This window comes from Protopterus annectens, chromosome 3.part0 (genome assembly GCF_019279795.1).
Source record: "Protopterus annectens isolate FY-2018-M chromosome 3.part0, PAN1.0, whole genome shotgun sequence".
Taxonomy (NCBI): Eukaryota; Metazoa; Chordata; order Ceratodontiformes; family Protopteridae; genus Protopterus; species Protopterus annectens.
The window spans coordinates 330753721-330765883 of record NC_056731.1 but is presented as its reverse complement, the minus strand read 5'-3'; positions in this window follow the sequence as shown (position 1 = coordinate 330765883).

Sequence of the window (12163 nt, the reverse complement as noted above, 5' to 3'; positions counted from 1 at the left end):
ATATAAACTTCATTTTCTATAATGCTTTGTGGCTCATGTATCCAGTGCTTCTCAGCTACTTCAACATTGTAATGTTTACATAATCCCCAGTGCAGCAGTCTTGCCACATTATTATACCTTTCAGTATATAGGACCTTTGCCATTAGTGTATCACACCTGGCAACAAGATGTGCAACTATTTCCAGTTCTGTTTTACAAAATCTGCATTTGTCTGTTTCCCTGTCATGTTCAATGGACTTTGTAAACCAACATGTACATAGTTTACTATCCTGGGTGGCCAATATTAACCTTTCATCGTTTGGTTTAAATTCACCTGTCCTTAATCATTCTTGCATCAGATCCTGATCGTCATGAGGTTGTTCCAGGAGTTTTCTGTACATTCACTTATATTTATGCCTTTTCCACATTTCTTGTCTTCTTATCTAAATCTTCACCTTGCATTCTTTCTTTAGTTTTTTGGCACATTCAGTTGCTGCCTCACTTTTGTCTAGGTCTAATTTTATTTCCATTCCCACTTGACACTGATATGCTTCTGCCAAACTAAGCAGAGAAATCATCTTAGACTTGTTCTCCTCATGTTTTAAAACCTTTGCTATGTTTGGATTTCGTGAGGTCAGCAGATATGTATGCAGTTCTACATCTGCAAATCTATACATGTAATCAATTTAGAGTAGGTCTATACCTCCTTCAGAATGAGGAATATATAATCTTGTTGTACACTGATTTTTATAAATCATTTGATAGGCATGAATAATTTTTCCTGTTTTCGTGTCCATCTGATTATCAATACCTTTGGGGCTAGTCAGTCACCTCAACACTGTAAGTTAGAACAGGAAGAGCAAATTAGTTTATAGCCTGGAATTTTTTCCTAGATCTCAAGGCTGTTTTCAGTATTAATGTTAGTCTTTTGAAATATTCCTTACTAAGTTTTATTTGGATTTGTTCATGTTTTTATTGTTGATCCTTCATTGATTCCCAAATATTTATACACTCCCTCTTGCTCAAGTTCTTTTATATCACATTCTTGTCCCAAACTGATGTTTTCTTTGTGCTGCAGCTTTTCTGCTTTTAAAGGTTCTGTTTGCACATTTATCAAGACCTAATGACATTCTTATATCATCTGAGAATGTTTTGACCACTGGCAGTTGTGTTTTCAGTTCCTCATTTGATGAACTAGACAGTTTTAAATCATCCACAAAAAGATGAGAAGTCTTTACATTTTGTTGCATTCTGGGAGCCAAATTGTAACCATGACCTAATCTGTTAAGTAGACAGCTTAACGGATTAAGGGCAAGACAAAAGAGCAGCGGTGACAACCACAGCAGGGACAGCTATGTGGGATTCTACATGTTGTCAATACTAAGAGGTGTAAGACACTCCTGCATTCATTTACAGTCATACACACACACACACACACACACACACACACACACACACACACACACACACACACACACACACACACACACACACACACACAGTCAGAGGAGTCTAACTGCTGTATTCAAACTAAACCACACAGGTCACAGACACTAGGACAAAATTTTAATAAAAACTTGGCGCTTCGGCTACACGAAAGCCTTCAAATTTTATTAAAACATTGTCCGAGTGTCCGTGACCTGTGTGGTTTTGTTTTATTATTTTATTTAGATTGTGTTGTTGATAATTGCTGTATTCAAACTCCCTGCCTTTCGACTGACACAATCTACATACAAATGTGTTACAGGCATGTGCCACAGGAGAGGTCTGACTTTAGTGCTGTGAGAATATATAATTGAAGTGATTACTTCATCAGTCTGTTGCAGACAGTATGCGTTTATGGACAGAGTTAAAAGGGGATGTGGGATTGATCTGACCATGTACATTTTCACAAGTGGGAGTTAAATGAGCACAGCTGTTAAAGTAGTCCTTCAGTGATGCTATGCACCCATCATCACACACGCAAGTTTACTGTTGCGAGATTAGAACCACCTGCCTATTTACAGGACACAGCACTTAGTACAAGTGCCACCACAGAAGTCTGACTTCTGTGGTGTGACAGTGCACGTTATAGAGGATAACATCACTGTTGTGTTGCAAAGATGATACTGGGAGAACAATCTGACATTAATGTAGACTCACCCTGCACTGAAAAGGTTACTCCAAGCTACTATTTTACTGAGGCCAACAATAGGTAAGGTCATATTTATACAACTCTACACACACACACACACACACACACACACACACACACACACACACACACACACACACACACACACACACACACACACACGCACACGCGCACACACACACATTGATTACTGTGAGATTAGAACCTCCTACCTATCTTTTTATACAATCTCAAGGACACAGTACTTAATGCAAGTACCACCTCAGATGTCTGACATCTACCCTCTAAAAGTGCAGTTTATAGAGAATAACATCAGCATTGTGTTGCAGAGAAGATGGTATTGGTAGAAGGTTCGGATACTGATATGGAGTCACTTTGCAGTGGAAAAGTTCCTCTAGGCTGCTATTTTATTGTGGTCAGCAGTAGGTAAGATCATATTGACACAACTCTGTACACAAGCACAAAAATTCACTGCTGTGAGATTAGAACCACCATCTGTCTATTTACACAATGTAGAGGACTCAGTACTTAATGCAAGCACCATTACAGAAGTTTGACCTTTGTAGTGTAACAGTGCAGGATACATAGGATTTATTTTATCATTCTGTGTCAGAGAAGATATTGTGATGATGAAGGTTTTGTGCAAATCCATGTGTTGATATAAAAGAGTAAATGCAATCTTATGATCAATAATAAAAACATACTGCTGACATGTCACCTGTGCTCTCATTAATGTGTACTGCAGAACTGAGTGTGACATGTACCTGCCTGTCTTGTGTATATTAGACACACACTCACTTGTGAAACATGGATGAATAATGAATCATTCATGGAGCATCAGGTTATGATGATGGTATGTAAACCTTAATGAACGATACTGATATTAGCAATGGTATCTGCTCATGCATGGTCAATGTGCACCATCAATACAAAACAATCCTTAATGTTCCAATGCAGTAGGGCTAAGTAATGATGAAGTATGTGTGCCAAAGCTCTATGTGGTTGTATATCATTTGCAACTGTAAGTGCTGCAGTGCAGACATAACTGTACAGAATGAAGTGTTCAGTCAATCACACAGTTCACTGCATTTCAAATGAGTACATTAAGCAATTTCCATGTAATGAAGTAATATAATCCAGTAACAATACTTACTTTTGTTCAAAATCTCTTCCTAAAGCGCAGTGCTGAGAAATGTATTTGCAATGACATTTGGAAAGTGTTAGCACATGCATGATTATACTTTGATGTGTGGAACTTAGACTGTGAAGTACTATTGTTCAGTGATGCTCCCTGCCAACCTTTGTACAAATAAGGAGCAGAGAGGAAATGTTGTGATTCTGATTACATTTAGAAAGATCAGTTTTACCTTAACCCTTTGCATATTGTATTATACCTTTCCATGTTAGGACCAAAGCTTAATTAAAAAGTGATTTGTTGTGCTTGCTTTCCCTGTTTGCATGGCTTTAGTTGGACCGGAAACATCATAAAGAAGTGAAAACCTTAATTAGGTTAGCCTTCTATAGTTCAAACAGACCTAGCAGACATGCACAGCTGTAAGCAATCCGGACAGTTCTGAGTGGAGAAAATCCACCTCTCAACATAATTTTCTCTGTGACACAAGGTGTAAGCTCAGTGAGCTAAATAAAAAACAAAGTTGATCAAGTCCAGTATGCATTTCAATTTACAAAGGGTGTCAGAATGTGATTATAATAATTAATTTTGATCATGACTTTAAGAATACCTGTCCTAAATATATTGATTGCCCAAAAAGTGTCAATAATGCCTACTGAAATAATTGTTATACCTAGTATATATCAGGCATGCTTCAAGGGAAATCACAAGTTAATCGGGTGTACAATGCGGTGTAAGTCAAAAACTTACTACATTTTGCAATAACACTTGAAATGCCATCTAGCATCACATACTACTCTTGCTTGTTGCTAGACCTTGTGCAAATGTTGAGGACTACAACTGATAAAGCAGAAGGGAGTTAGACTGATACATAGGCAACACATTCACAGCAAAGACACTTATAAAAACAAAGAAGGCAGTAAGAGTTTCACCTAATGCTGGATTTGAACCATTGTCAAGATGAAAAAATAAGTTTATAGACTTGATCATTATCTCAGCACACAACAAAAAATATCAGTCACATACCTCAAAATCACACCATTGAAGGGACACTGATAACCTGTCCAGCCAATGGAGATGCAGGTATTAGTCTTCAGCAAAGTGATGAGTATGAAAATGCCATAAGATGAAATGTACATCCACCAGCTTAATGAAAAGTCAGCAGCAAAAAAGGATGAGACAGAAGGGGTGAAGATAGAGATAGACACATATCAAAGGTTGGTGTTATGGGTCATTGATGTACATCTTTACGGTGCAGCCTCATTATTTGTCTGTCATGTTGTGCATAATTGACTTATGGCTCTGGGGATCTAGAAGCTGTAGGAGAGGCAAAACTTGATTAAAATGAGTAGCTTAAGGGTATTTTACTAAATCTTCCTTATGGTCATGGTTGTGCTTGCAAATGCTTTTTGTAATAATATTCAAAAATCTGTTAATTAAAGGTTGTAACTGGATAAAAATTAAGATATGTGTCATAAAACATATCAGAGATGTACATAACAGTAAGAAATATGAGTGACATACATCTGGAATCAAACCCTTGATGCTGTGGTCAAAAATAAATCTTCAGACAATGGATGTATGTCCAAATTCCACAGCAGAAGTTACACTTGGTGACATTCAGTAGTAAAAAAACTGTTGCAGTAACTGTTGCCAATTATTTCCTTTATTCCACCTCTACTCTGTTTTCAGATAGCGGAGCATGTTTAAGCACCTTTGTGTGAGGACAACTGGACTACTGCAGATAATGGCAACAACTGACTGGGTTTTGCCATAGGATATGAACAATCATTCATTGTCACTCATCATTAGTGTGTGATGCCATTTGCGTTGCATGTAATTCTAATTTTTGACCAGATTATATGTGTAAAAATGTGGTTGACAAGAAAGTGGTGAAATGGGAGACAAGCAGAGGAGAGGACAGAGGGGGAAGGAACAGAGGAATTTATAGGAGGTAGTGGGAGTCAACCATAGCTATCCACTTTTTCACAACATAAAGACAGAGGTGTAGACAGAATTTGATTAATGTGGACTGTCACCACACCAAGTGTAGATGACAACAACAAAATAGTGTTGTAAAGCCAATTCTACCAAATCAACTGTGTCAAGAAGACACATAGGTGAAATGGAGAGTTATGTGTCTCTTTATTTTTTGTGGGACAGACGTCCCTTTTTATGCTTTTTTTTACTTTAAAAAATTGAGGAATGTTGAGGAAGGGGCTTAATAATGTGAGGGTCAGGTAAGTAGTTTTGGTGAGGAAGCAGGCACAGACATACAGGTCAAAAAAGACAGACAAAGACTGCAATGGACACACAAGGTTGGAAGAAACTGTGATTGGGGATAGGTAGGGGACATCAGAGGAGTACCCATGTCAAGCTTAAGAGCAGTGGCAATTTAGTCCTCACCCACAGAACTGTCATCACTGTCTGATGTCTCAGTTTCCTGTGTCAGTCCTTAATGTGGCATCTTTTTTATACAATTGATTTGGGCAGTGAGGCACTTTTCCATTATACCCCCCACCAGCCCTGTCAGGTGTTGTTGGTGACAAAATCACCACCTCCAATAACACTTCTCCTGGAGGCTACCAATGCACCAGCTGCAGGGCAGAGCTACCTGATGGTGGACCAAACCACAGTGGTTACTCTACCTGCTGCACATCAGTATTGGTAAGCAGAAATGTATGACAGCAGAACATGTTATACTATATAAAATACCCCGCCCAAAAAAAAAGTAAGAGAGAAGGGGTGGGGTGAGACAAAAAAGAGACAGAATTAGATCCATTGCAAGTGACATGAATATATACTTCCAGAAAATGTACATTTATGATTACCCAGGTTATACACCTTTGCCACATGCAGGTATGATGGGAAGATCTTACTCTCTTGTACCATTAATCCACTGCAATAATATCATTGATACAACTATTTATTTCAGTATTGCCCTACTGTATACAATTATAGTAGTGATTAGGCTTGCGGGAAGAACTAATGTATACGTACCCCATGCCTCTCTGAGGCAATTTAACCTCTCTTAGTGTGCCTCCCTCTTCACTGCATTTTCTTCAGCAGTTGTACAATAGAGAAGAAGAGACGTGAAAGTATATTGAATAACAATCTTGATGGTGTATTGCATCCTATATCATTTAATGCTGCTGGGTCAGTATACTTACACAACTGAGGGATGTCGCAGTCCTCAACTCATCCTTCCACTGCTAAGGAGGTTCTTCATCTGCTGGTTCAGGTCACTGTAGCAGTAACAGCAATTGTCTCCAGTGTGTGGGATGCCAGTTGTACTGAAGACGGCCTTAGCAAATCTGTTTCAAGCCTTAGTCTTACACTGAGACACAACATAGTCCCTTTGCAGTAGGCTGCAGCTTTAGTGCCACAAAAATCTTCAACATCCTACCTCTCTGCTCTAAATTCAGCACCATCATCTCCCACACCAGTCATGCCAGCAGAAGTCAAGCAATAGCTCTATGTCTGAATTGGTACCACATTCCAATCTTGTGTTAACAGCTAGTGCACAAAAACAAGCAACCATACCAACAGCATTTACATGATGATAAGCAGAGAAGCCATTAGCAAACAAAGAGGAAGGTATTTTGTCAAACACAGTGAAGGTGTGAAACATGTCAGTGACATTTGCCATGTGTGATGCTCACAGCTTATTCACACTTTTTCAGATGGTCATCACTGACATGCTTAATGGCTTGGAATATAAGCCTTGGTGTTTGGGAGGTTAAATACAATGACTTGGGACATAATGTTTGGGGAATTACACACTATAAAAAGTTAGTTGTACAATGTGGGAATAAAACTCAAGGAAGAAGTAATGCATACATTTCAAGTAAGGTGATTATTTGTCAGTCCGACTGGAGAGGTCCTTTTCAAGTATGTCCATTACAGATAAACTGCATTCAGTATGAATGAAGGTATACTTCAGATAGGCCTCTATGCCATGTGAAATCCATTCCCATGTAAGAGGCAGTGTTACTGTTTGTCAATATATGTAAAATGGATACACTTTCATGAGCTGAGTAATGCAGACTGTGGTATGATACATACATTACAATACATACTGTCTTAAACACAGAGTTGGGATATTTGTATTTACATTTACAATATTTATTTTAGTTAAAATCAGTATAGGGAAAAAGAGAAAAATATATATTTTTATACCATCATTATTATTCATGAGATGAAATTGGATATATTATTTTATTGGTTAATTATTACATGTGATTTTTTTGAAAAGTATTTAAATTGTGTAAGATTGTTTGGGTGTGTTTCTGATGAAGTTCAGTGATATTAAATTGAACAAAAACTTTAAATACAGATTGAGTCGTCCGTTTTCTTTCTCTCACCAGCAGTATTTGTTATTTGGTTGGATTTAGCGTTTTGTTGGGTTTCAAACAGAGTTGGGATATGTAAGAAGTAAAGATGATTTTAATGTAAGTATTCTGCCCATCATAGATATGCAAATGCATTTTTAATTAATTAACATAATTATCCTGCTTAAAACTTACACACACATTCAACTGTGTTTTATAAGTAAACCATTAATGACATGCTACCTAGAAAAATGTATTTATCAAAGCATTAATGAAACATTTTTTGCAATCAACCTAATTATGATAGCCATTTGTATGCAATGTTACCTTCCTAATCAAATTGTTGTTATAAGCTGCATTCTGACATGAACTTTTTCATGTTTTCCTTCAACTGTGAGCTCTGTCCGCGCTCGGTTAAGTAGCATAGAAATTACAAGGGCAAAAATATATATAATAAATTAAATTCCATACACAAAAAATGCACAAGGTGCATTTTCATATCTGCTTCAAACATTACACCAAGCATGTGGTTTCAAGTTGGATTAACACTGTATCATTTTTCCTGTTTTATCAAACTCATTTCATTTACAATGTGTACTACATTAACTCTTAGGTGAGGTGTGGAATTATTTCTTTTACTGCTATTCAAGGTGCTGCAGCAAAGCACACCTGTGTCACTCTAAAATGCACTAATGTTGGCATGCCAGATTAAATTTCTCAGTTTGTACCTTGGGCAGTGAACTTTCATTTACTGCTATGAAATGCCGACAGTCCAAAGTTCACTTTGCCAAAACACACGCAAATGAGAAATGCAGTAAAAGAAAAAAAATGTCAGAAGTAACAAATATTATGGAATAATAATGAAAATGCAGGATTGTGAACTTTCCTAAATCCGGGGGTTACAACCTGATGATTTGTTCAGGGAACATGCATTAACTCTGTCAGACAGTACTCCAGCTGAATTTAAGCATTCAGTTCAGTGCAACAATAATACACACTCAGTTGTGTTTCTTATCTCACTTTGCCACCAACACAGGCTTAGAATAGTTTTCAGAAAATTTACATACCATACGGATCTGACTTAGAGGTCTATCATATTACAGGTCAAGCTGTAGAAAGATCAGAAAATGTACATTTCTTATCTACCTGAACTTGTCTAGATGAATGTGATATTGGCAAATACTTTGTGCTAATAATAACCCATACCATATTAATGTAAGGTTGCTAACATTGTCAGCTATTTCTTCTGTTTATTTTCTGAGCATCTTCCCCTCTTCTCAGCTTAACTACAGAAATGCAATGTCATGGGCATTTATTTACTTGCATCTTTATTTCAATGTGTAATATAGCAGAGCAGCATTTCATAAAGATTTTTAAGAAGATGATGAACAGTGTGCTATTCATACAAGAATATCAATGTTGTTAAGGCTGTTCTCGTAGCTCAAGTGCTTCCATTTTTTATTTTAAGTCTATACACACACTTCAGAGAGAAGAGTCTGCTCAGTATTTCTTGTTGTTGTAATCAGAGTAATCACTAACACTTGCAAGCCATTAGCAGCTAACAATTGTCATTGTTCTTCCCTGCAGTCGTAGGGCATGTGCATACAGTTGTGTAGCTACTTACACTATGTTTCCATCCCCTACAGCCTGTGTTTGTTTTTATTTTGTTTTTTGTTTGTTCAGGAATGCTAATGATTTAACAGCTCATTTGCATCTTCACAGTGCTCAGAGGGCTGAATCTACACTATATAAAGGTAATGGTGGAGCTATGGAAGTGGAAGGAAGGAAGGGATAGAGACAGACCATTACTGCTACTTACTTGGAGGAGATTTTTCTATATATTACTTCACTATTTCATACGGTATGTTTGTTCTTTTTATAAACTGGTTATAATTAAATATTTGGAATCTACTTCAATATGCAAAAAAGAATGTTGACATGTATGCATTTTTTTCATTCACTGCTAGCGCATAATGTCAGTTCTTGCTGAACTTTCCAAGTTAGTCGGTAATGATAAAGATGCATCATAATGTTGTGTTACTATTTGCTGCTGGAATTTCACCAATAACTGCAAACAACTGCACTGTGTTCATTATCAACTTCAAGGAGTTGTGCATGTACAGCTAATGGAGGTGTTAGGTTTCTCAGATTTCCTGTGGCAAGCTCCACAACAGTGAGGAGACCAAACAAAATTGTGTGGACAATTAGACTTTGAATTTTTGCCTAGTTATTAATAATCCTGCCATCCTGTAGTCAGTTACCCAACTGCTGTCCTCATTACAAAAATATTGACAGAATGGATGTAATCTTAATGTATTACAATGTTTCTTTCTTTTTTTATTTTGAGGGGGGCTCTCTTTGCTTATGTATTGTCCAAAATGAGTATTGTGTGTTCAACTGTTTTGTGTTGAGGATGGTGTACAGATTTTCTTTGAGGAGAAGTATTTCTATATATGCTACAAATGTGTTTTGTGTTTTTTTCTGTTTCATTTCATACAGGATTATGGAACCAAGATCATCTGTTCCACACAAGCCACCATTCAGGGATGCAGATAATTAGGTCATCAATGAGGCCTTATGCTACCATGGAGCCTTCCTGCTTGACAGAGTCAGAACTGACATGTTTGCCAGAAAAAGTATATGGCAGCAGGTGGTCACTGACATAAATGAAGTGGGTAGTCATGCCAGAAACTATAATCAGGTACTGCACCATGCCACTGATATGATTACAGCAACATGCAGAAGATGGCTGCAGCAGCATGACAGCAGATAGCTACAGGGAGGGGGTCCTGCCACTGATGAAAATGAGCACCTCCTGTCCATTGTCAGAGATCCAGATAGCTCAGCAAAGGGTTTACAAAGACTCCTTAATGTTGATGCTGATCTGGACAAAAGGTCAAGTATGTCCCAAGAAGATATTCCAGGTATGCTATAAATAAGGCATTTACTGCCATTCTTGACATCTTTATGTGTTTGTACTTATACATCTGTAAACATTGAGACATGTGCCTTAGAAGAGGCAAGAACCCATCAGAGATTGTGTTGGGGGGGTGGTCAGTCTGGTTAATTCTGAGATATTGCTTAAGGGGAAGACAGGCAGAACATTATTTTCTTGTCTTGCATTGTGAATCTTATCAGCCTTCTTTCTACTGCCTTCCCCTTTTCCAGGGCATCATACTTACCATATGAAAGACTACCTGCACATTGTAAGCGCAAACATTTTGTGAATACTAATAACCATTACTTAGATGTAAGTCTGAGGAGAGAGTAAAAGCATTGTATAGCTTTAACAGCTGAAATTGTTTAACATGAGTGTTTAGAACACAGTTTGGATAATTTCCACTCACTGTTTCTCTTCTTCTTGTGTTTAAAGCTTACTATCACAGGTGATACTGACAATGACAGTGTAGAACTCATATCACCTGATGTCAGAGTCTTGGTAGCCTCTGATGATGTTGGTGGTGATATAGAAGCACAGTCAGGGGGTGCAGAGGTTTAGTCTGATACTGAGGTTGTGGTGCACACATCCCCTGGCCTTATGTTGGACACAGTCTCTATACCTACATATACCCATTCCACTGAGCCCTCAAATATAGGACAGGTTGAGGATAGTGTGATTACTCCAGTTGCAGAGCTGTTTGAGTCTGTCTGCAGCCATTGTGAGGGCATGATAACACACAGGATGGTTGCTTGAGGTGCTCAGAGGAGGCCTACTATCCACCCTCATCCTGATATTGGTGTGGCATTACTTCCCACACCAGACATATGTATAAGGCCATCATGAAAGCACAGTCATGTTCCACCAGGGCCTTGGAAGAGATTCTGTGAATCTTACACATGGTGCATTCTGGTTCATGTGATGGCTTCAATAGTGCAGGTAACTCCTTGAATATGATAAGTATCACAGTGGATCAGACAATGTCTATGATGGAACATCAGCTGAGGGAGGTACCAGCATCCACATGTCTGGAGAGCTGCTACATCCTCTGTTGTTAGATGATGTGGCCATGTCAGATCTCGCTCCCATAGTGGCACTACTTCCACTGCTCCTTCAGTGATTGAGGTGTCCACACCCGGACATGGTAGGCCATGGGATCATGGTCCTGGACGTAGTCACTACGATAGCTTGTCCAGCAGATATCACTCACATTCAGGTAGCACCCCCCCATTTCAAACCAGGGAAGTGGAAATGGCAGTGCAACTCCTGACAGAGGCAGATCACTTGGCCAAGAGCAACAACAACAACTGTATCATGCATGGCAGACACCTGTTTGACAATGGTAGGGTATAGTGCTAGCACAGAGCTTGATTGTGGTCATGCAGACACACACATTGACACACACACACACACACACACACACACACACACACACACACACACACACACACACACACACACACACACTCTCACAAAAAAATGACCATACAGACACACACACATGCAAACTAGGAAACCTTTAATTTTGATTGGGATACATCTCCTGTTTGTGGCCCTGTGATATTTCTTACTTTACTGAATGTTCTGTGTTTCTTACTGACACACACTCTCAGCTTTGGTGTCAGCCTTGGCCTACTGCCCCTCCCCCA